At 41.9% G+C, this 7,977-nt stretch overlaps 1 protein-coding gene across 4 annotated transcripts in view; it reads left to right on the top strand.

Moving 5' to 3' along the window:
- The first annotated feature begins 682 nt into the window (after positions 1–682).
- The window catches only part of LOC6602257, a 47,678-nt gene continuing 40,383 nt past the window's right edge, over positions 683–7,977 (top strand). Inside the window, exons 1-2 of one of the 4 annotated variants that reach the window (XM_002027251.2) lie at positions 683–733; positions 2,012–2,268. The gene's annotated coding sequence lies outside the window, so the exon portion shown is untranslated. Of the gene's footprint in view, positions 734–1,850; positions 2,269–7,977 lie in introns of those variants that run through there. The other 3 variants (XM_026987258.1, XM_026987256.1, XM_026987257.1) reach the window with 3 other exon arrangements.

The following is a 7,977-nucleotide window of genomic DNA, read 5'->3' as shown; positions in this document are numbered from 1 at the left end:
GCTGGCCCGTGGGCTTCCCCTGATTATTATTATTATTATCAGTTGTGCGGCTTCTTTTGGACAATTAGATTGGTCATTTAGCCATGAAATCTGCCGGCATATGGCTTCTTTGAAGGAAAAGTGTGCCGACAGCTGGATACTCTTGCGGACTAGTTTCCATGGGCACCACACAATATACCAATACGATCTCTCATAATTTGGCTTCTGCTGCTGCTGATCAGCCATAAACACCCATTTTTGGGGTCGAAAAAGCATCTGCTTTACAAACATCTGGTCAGAATATCTGCCGGCCCCCTCCCCCCTCCACAAGCGTACAAAAAAACAAGTGTTAACATTGCTCTGTTGGGTCTAACAGCAGAGACAGTAGTAACTGCAGCCAGCAGCCAGAAATGCGGGGCTTGGCTTGTCGCTCTCTCACTCTGCTGCTCTCTTTGTCCCCTCCCCACCCGTCCCTCGCGCTGTGCCAGTTAGTCACTGCTTAAGTAATCGTCTTTTTGTGCTGCTGGCTGCTGCTCTTCGCCCGCGCGCACGAAGCTTCGCTCGTGTTACAGAGTGTGGGCTTCGGGCCAGTTGCTGGCTGCTGTCTGCTGGTCGGCTGGTCGGCTGGTCGGCTGGTTGTGGCTGCGTTCAGTTCTTCAAGAGCCAACACGAACGCAGCACCGCGGATGCTACGCTTCGTTTTTTCTTTAACGCACAGACAGAAATGTTCGCCATCGCGCGGCTCTCTTAAGAGGTTTGTTCGGAATCGCATACAACAGTGAAACTCTCTCTTGGACACACTCGCACAGTGAGACACAGTCACTCTCTTGTGCTCCCCCAACTCGTTGCTCGTTGGCTCTCTTTTGTGGTGTTTGTTCTTGGTCTCTGCTTTCGGTTTCGGTTTCGTTTGTGGGCCTCTGCTGCTGTTGCTGCTGCCGCTTCTGCTGCTGTTGCTGCTGCTGCTGCTGGTCGGACTCTGCTCTGCAGTTGCGTTCGTGCGCTTTTCAAAAATAGTTACAAGATGTTCATCGAAGTGACTAGAACGCCGGAGCGGGTAATTGGACAACTGCAACAGCAGCCGAAGAAGCTGCCGAAGAACACTTGTAATTGAAACACAATTCGCATCGAGACACAAGTGAAGTGTGAAACGTAATCAAATTCAGTCGAAAAAGAAATACACAAACCGCTATCGCTGTCGCTGTCGCTCGCTCTTGCTCTGCCTCCGCCTCTCCCTCGCTCTTTGTCGCTCTGTTGCTATTGCTGTCTTCATTATCAGCAGGCAGCGCATGCGGTTCTACGCGGACACCAGCAGCATCCAACATACAACATCTAACATCGAACATCCCACGAGCAGCAGCAGCATAAGTGCAACGGCATCTCTTCTCTTTCCTACTCTTTTGTTTATTTTTAAAATGCTGATCGCAGAATATTTTTACCGCTAAAAATAGACACACAAAAATAACAGAAATAAGAGATAAATCGAGCAAACACAACAACTACAAAATCTACAGAGAAAATGCCGACGAGTTTTCCGAAATAAAAACCAAAAGGGTAAAAACTTCGAAAAGTGCCAAAAAAAGAAACAACAAAACAAAAGAAAACAACAAAAAGTGTCAAAGAAAGAGGAAAAACCTTAAGGAAAAACGCGTGTGGTGTGGCGGCATTTTCCAACAAAAAGTGAAAAGAAGTTCTTAAAATAGTTACTAAAACAGCAACTAAATCAAAAAAAATTTGCTAATACATTTTTACACACAGCAACAACAGCAAAACTGCAACAAAAATAATGGAATATATAAATATTCTTAGAGAAAGAAAAGGCCAACCAAAAGTGCCAAAAGTGTAGTGGAAAAACAAAAACAACACAAAAATATTGTAACAACAAGAAAAATTTTGTATTTTTCCCAAACAAAAAATCGGGCCAAAGAGATTCCTGATTTAAGGGACAAACAAATTTGTGGAAAGAAGATTCTATATTTAAGAATTTTCAAAAAATAAAAGTGAAGTAAATTTTTCAATTTTCTGAATTTTGCAGAAAATTGCGTGCATTTTTATAACAATTTTCGTAAGCCAGAAATAAACGAAGAAGAAGAAAAGAAGAGCGTGAATTTTATTTGGTTCCGCATTAAAGTGTTAAAAGGAAAAACTATTTTAATACGAAACAACTCTTGGATTAACCGCGAAAAGTTTTTGCATTTTGGAATACTTCAACACAGCCCCGAGTCCCCTCTATATTTTGAATATACTGAGGCACCAGATGCCTAAGAAAACGGGATATACATTTTATAAAAGGTGAGTAAAAAACAAAACAAAAGCAAAGCATACGTGTACATGTCCGGGAATTATAAATCCGCCTGGAAATTCCTTTCCTGTAAATGGGAATCTATACTCCGACAACTGGCTTTGGCTATTGATAGGCCCTCAGGAACGCCGGAGGGCCATACTTTTGGGTAGAATTTCCAGGAAAATGGAAAAGAATTGCACTCCAGATGGAAACCACACGAAACACCTGGAGCACACGAAATCGAAAGAATAATTTATATCAGATATAAATACATATATCTATGAGTGTTTATGGTGTATAAAGAAGTGAAAACAAAGTGTACGGCGAGTGGATATCTCATTACCGGAAGATCCAAGGATCATCACAAAGAACAAAAAAGGCTGAAACTTTTGTCATTTCTTTTTTTGTGATATTTCTTTGAGGGGTTTTTCTTTCTTGAGTACGTGTATGAGTACTTGTAGAACTGTCTGTCAGCCAGGGCCATGGATATGGTCAGTCGCTGTCGCTGTCGCTCATTCATAAAAAAAGAGCCATAAAAAAGAGCTTCAGAAAATGCTGACATTTTTTTACATCTGTCATAAATTTCCCTGCACTCGGGCTCGGGGGACATAAATCTATTTTCTGCATTTTATTTGTTTATTTAAAAATTCCTTTGTAGCACACAGAGAAAAAGAGAGAGAGAGAGAGACGGAGAAAGCCATAATTTGTAGCCTGATTGATGTGACAATTCCTTAATTAATTTCTGAAGATGCACACATATACGTATGATATTTAATTAGCAAATCTGTTTTCGGAGACGTCTCTCTCTCTCTCTCTCTCTCTCGGGGTAATACATCAAAACGTAAATGATGGGTGAAACGGTAGAACCCCTTGAGAGTGCAGCAGCGAGAAATGGGTTTATTCACATCAGATCGTTTACCCTCCCCGAAAATATAGATAGAGATACTTACTCGTGCCATAGGTAAACGAACTTGTGCCCTTCCTCCTTAGATATAGATGTAGATATAGATATAGATACGGATACAGATGCATTCCCGTACATCAATCAGTCTTGCCTGTTGTTTCCCACGATTTGTCAATCATTTGTTGCTCAACTAAAGCCCAGACACAGACACAGATACAGATACACATTCTTCTTTTTTGGCAAAAAGAACAACGTTGATAAGAGAGAGAGAGACAGAGAGTTCACTGACACTGTGTCTTTATCACTGCATTCTCCTCTCGGTGTTTGCCGAAATATTACGGAGTGTCCCTTAACCCCAAATTCATTCTGTTTCTGCTTCTGCTTTGGGTTCTTCTTGGGTTTCTTTTTGATAAGAAATTCTGTGTGGAAGCTGTACAGCTTTCAAAAAGGGAAATCTTTCAAAATGATTTAGCAGGAAATATGAGGGGCTTTTTTCCCAGAATATTATTAGCATTAGAAATAGTTTCTCTTCGATTAAAGTTCCATCTATATCTCTCGAGAATGAAGAAGCCATGAAATTCTGGAAGACTTCCATCTGAGGATTCCCTAGAACTTTTAGTAACCCAAAAGATCTTTTAATTATTCAACAAATGCAGCCTCTAAGTGGAGTTTTTTCTCTTTTTTCTTCATAAATAATGACAATAAAAACGAATTTTCCCATCAATATAGAAGAGGCATGCCACACCCCTCCCTGCCCCTTTGGGCTTGGCCGCAGAAAATGTCTGGCCAATAATTATGGCCAATAAATTGTGGAAAACGAATCGGTTTCGGGGGCGGGGGAAACGCAAACTTGAAGAAAATATTGAAATATTGACAAATAAATTGCGGAAACTAGAAAAGGGGGAATCCCCATGTGCCACTCAAAATATAAATGTAGTTTTTCCAAACAAGAAACATTCGTTAAATATGCAACAGAACGCAGAGCAGAGAATGCATTATATACGCTTGATTCCGCAGCCCAAGTTGTCGCCCAATTGGCTAAGAGGGGTGGAGGGGAGGGAGCGGTAGAGGGGTAGCGGGAGGAAACATATCCAAGAAATACAATATTTGCTGCGCCATATTTTTGTGCAGGCAACGCACATAAATAAGCTTTTGGGCCAAAAAGGCAACCAAAAAATTGTTGGTCGCCAGCCGCATTGTTGTAGCCAGTCGCCGGCCGCCAGCCGCCAGCCGCCGGCAGCCACCCAACCACCACTGTTATGCCTCTGCCGCTTCTTCTGTTATGGCTGGCAAGTGGCCAAAAAGACATGGCCAAATGTACAGACATCCAACAGAAAGAGCCAGCCTCCGATTCTGCTGATTCTGGGGGCTGTGCCTTGCCGGGTTTTTGCTTCATTTGTTGGCCAATGTTTAGGCCAATTTGTGTACCCTGTAGAGGGTTTTGCCTTTGCTTTTGCTTGTCCCTTTGCTAATTAGACAGCATAAGGAGTCTCCAAATTGGGCTCTGTGTTAGAGTATATATATCTATGCCTTAATCCTATCTTCTATATTCTCCAATCTATCTATTACAGTCGAAATCTGCAAATCTTTCCCTCTGATTTCTTGTGCTCTCATTATGGGGGCTATTTTTTTGACAGGGTATCCCCTTGGGCTGTTACAGCACTGCCACTGAGCATAATAAAGTATCTGTACATAGCACAGTATCTACCATATCTCCTGGCACTTGCTAATAAATAATTTTAATTGTATTCCTTTTATATGCCTGTACGCTGTACATACATACTCGTATATGTATGTTCTTGTGTGTTCTACTTCTTTGGTAATAAAAAGATTTTCTTTGTTGCAAATAGTTCCAGGGAGGGGATGAGGGAGTGCGGTGCAAATTGTTAAAAGAAAAACGTGATCAACAGCAAATTGAGTTTGCCTTTTATGAGCCATAGGTCTGTCTGTGTGTGGTCTTATCAGAGACCATGCAACAGCAACAACAACAACAACAACAGCAACATCATTGAGGTTGGCCAAGTTTTTGCTTTTAAAACAGGGTACTCCAAAGGCGACAGGGTATGATGATTGTGCCAGGCAGAAAAGGGCAAAACCTTTGAGTTGAAAGGCTCTCGGTGTGCCTCATAGTATCCTCTCGCTTATGGGAGACTTTGAGCATAAGCTATAGATACAGATACAGCCACTGCATGCCCCCAGAGATGGACCTCTACTGCCTGCAAAAGAGGGAAGTAAATTGTGCGGAAAAAAATGTATAAATATTTTAAACATATACTTCTATATGCATCTTTGCTTCCCCCAGAGTATCTTAAGTTTCGGTCCTCAAAGATAGCTTTTTTGTGTGATTATTTTTGCAGTGCTTCTGCGGCCGTGTGGCCCTGTGTGTGCCGGCTCCTCCAATCTTTGGTGGACAAATATGTCGAGTGCTTGACTTGGGCAAACTTTGTCACTGATAAGTCCACCCGTACAGTGGGGCCTCCTGCCAAGCCAGCCCTCCCATCCCCCGCCCTCTGGCACTGCCTCTTCAATTGTATGCTTGTGCCATATTAAGCATACGACACGTTGCAGCCCCCACGAAAAACAAGAACCGAAATGAAATGTAACGAAAGTCAAAGTATCTTTTTCTTTTCCTTTTTCTGTTTTATTCTTTTGACGTCTTGGTCACGTCTTCGAATGCACTTGGCAGCACGAAGGCAGGAAAGGAGGTAATCAGCGGGGGTGGGGTATCAATGGAGGCGGGGGGGGAGGGAAGGTGTGTGTGTGTAGTGACATTTATTGTTGCCTTATTATTCGGTGTTGCAGCCCCCCGGTGGGGGTTTTCCCTCAATGCGCTCGAAATACTTGCTGCTGGTGTATCTGTATCTATAGCCAATGTATCTACAGCCAAGAGACACACCCACACAGGCAGCCAGACAGACGGAGAATGAGCAAGTGCTGAGATAGAGAGAGACAGACAGATAGAGAGGGTGAGAGAGGGGGTGGTGGGGTGCTTTATAGGCGCTTTTCAATACTGGGCCAAGGTACTGTTTTTATCTTTATCTTTTCTTGTTTTTCCTTTTTACTTTTTGCCATTTCATTTGTTGTTGTAATTGCAGCTCTTGTTTTTTTTTTGTTATGGCTTTTATTGTTGTTGTCTGTCTGGCAGTAGTTTTTTATTGTTGTTGCTTTTGTCATTACAATCCTTGAACAATTATTGTTTCTGTTTTCTTTTTCTTTTCATTTATTGCCCTCTCTCTCTCTCTCATTCTATTTGCATTACTCATTTGCTTTATTTTATTTTTCTTAAATTTTGTTTGCTTTTTTCTGTAATTTGTGGCTCGTTTTTGGGGCTAAAAAATGCTGTATTTTGGTTGTAATTTTCTAAAAACTAAAAAGTAATTTACAACAGAATATAATGGAAATATTAAAAGATAAAAATATTATATAAAAGAGAAAGATTTAATTAAATTTTTAGCTACAAGTTTTTCAAAAATAGTCGTTCAAAAGTAAAAAAAAAAAAATCAAAAATTTAGTTTATTCTATCAATTAAATGATAGGATATAGGTATATATGAAGTATGAAAATAAATAAATAAATACATAATTTACTAGTATACTAGTAACACTCTATTGTACTCCAAACGGGCCTCGAAAATGGTGCCATTCACTTAGGGGTAATTTGTGTGCAGTGAATAAACGTCATAGAGGTGAATATTCTCATGAAAAATTGTACAAATTCTGGGAGCTGTGAATGGTTTTAAGTAACATCTTCTTTGGGGCGAACAAAAATACTCGAATCTTGAGTGTTTTTCAGCTCCTGCTGTGGAGGAAGACCCTAGATCATTTATTTACCTTTTGTGGTTCGGAATAAAGGAATAGTGCATCTGTTCAATGATCCTTTTTTTATAAAAAAATACAATAAAAACCTGAATATGAGAGAGAAAAAGGAGGCAATAATTAGGCAGCTCTGCCGCTCTTTTCTACTGAAGACCAATCTTAAATTTCCCCTTCTATTATCCTTCTTTTCTGTCTCATTGGCTCTCTCATTCACTCTCTTTTTCTCATCCCCACACCCTTTCGAACCTTTCTTCCACTTTTCACCGCCTCTGTTCGACTCAAAAAGCAGAAAGCCAAAAGAAGGGCAAAAAAAACAACAAGTTAGCACTTTTTATTGTGGGGGAGGGAGGGGGGTTGGGGCGAGTGAAAGAGATTGATGATGGAGAGGGGGAGGGGGAGCCCAAGAGTGGAGGGGGGGGGGGGGGGGGGGGGGGGGGGGGGCGAGTGCAGCAGAAGCCTTGTACAAATACAATTTAAGTAAAACAAGCTTCTGGCAACAAAGTTCTGCTGCTGCTGTAAAATTCTAGCTTTTCTTCTTCGCAGAGTTTTAGTTTTTTGTTTTCTTTTTGCTCAGCGTCACATGTGGGTGAGCAGCAGGAGGAGGAGAAGGAGGAGGAGGCAAGGAGGGGCAGGACAAAAGGCTCCAGCTACAGCCTTGTGGCAGAGCAGAGGTGCCAAGGCAAAGGCAAAGGCAAAGGCAATGCGCTTTGCCATTGATTGCAACACGCAGCAGAAAGAGAGGGAAAGAGAGAGAGGGAGCGGGGAGGGCGGGGGGTGTGTGTGGGTGTTGGATCGGAAAAGGCGTTCACATGGCAAACACACTCAAATCAATAGCACTGACAGCACTTGGCATTGTTTGCAAAAAGCGAACCCCAGAAGCAAAATCCAAAAGCAGAAGCAGAAGCCAGAGGCCAGAGTCTGGCCAAGAAATGGAAGGTTGATCGAATCAGAGAGATAGTGTATTCCACCCAGTGGGTGGCTGTGTAAGTGGGGCACGG

The sequence above is a fragment of the Drosophila persimilis genome, unplaced genomic scaffold, assembly GCF_003286085.1.
Source record: "Drosophila persimilis strain 14011-0111.01,24,50 unplaced genomic scaffold, DperRS2 tig00000124-arrow-pilon, whole genome shotgun sequence".
NCBI lineage: Eukaryota > Metazoa > Arthropoda > Insecta > Diptera > Drosophilidae > Drosophila > Drosophila persimilis.
Note: the sequence above shows the minus strand (reverse complement) of the source record. Positions and strands in the feature narration are given on the sequence as shown.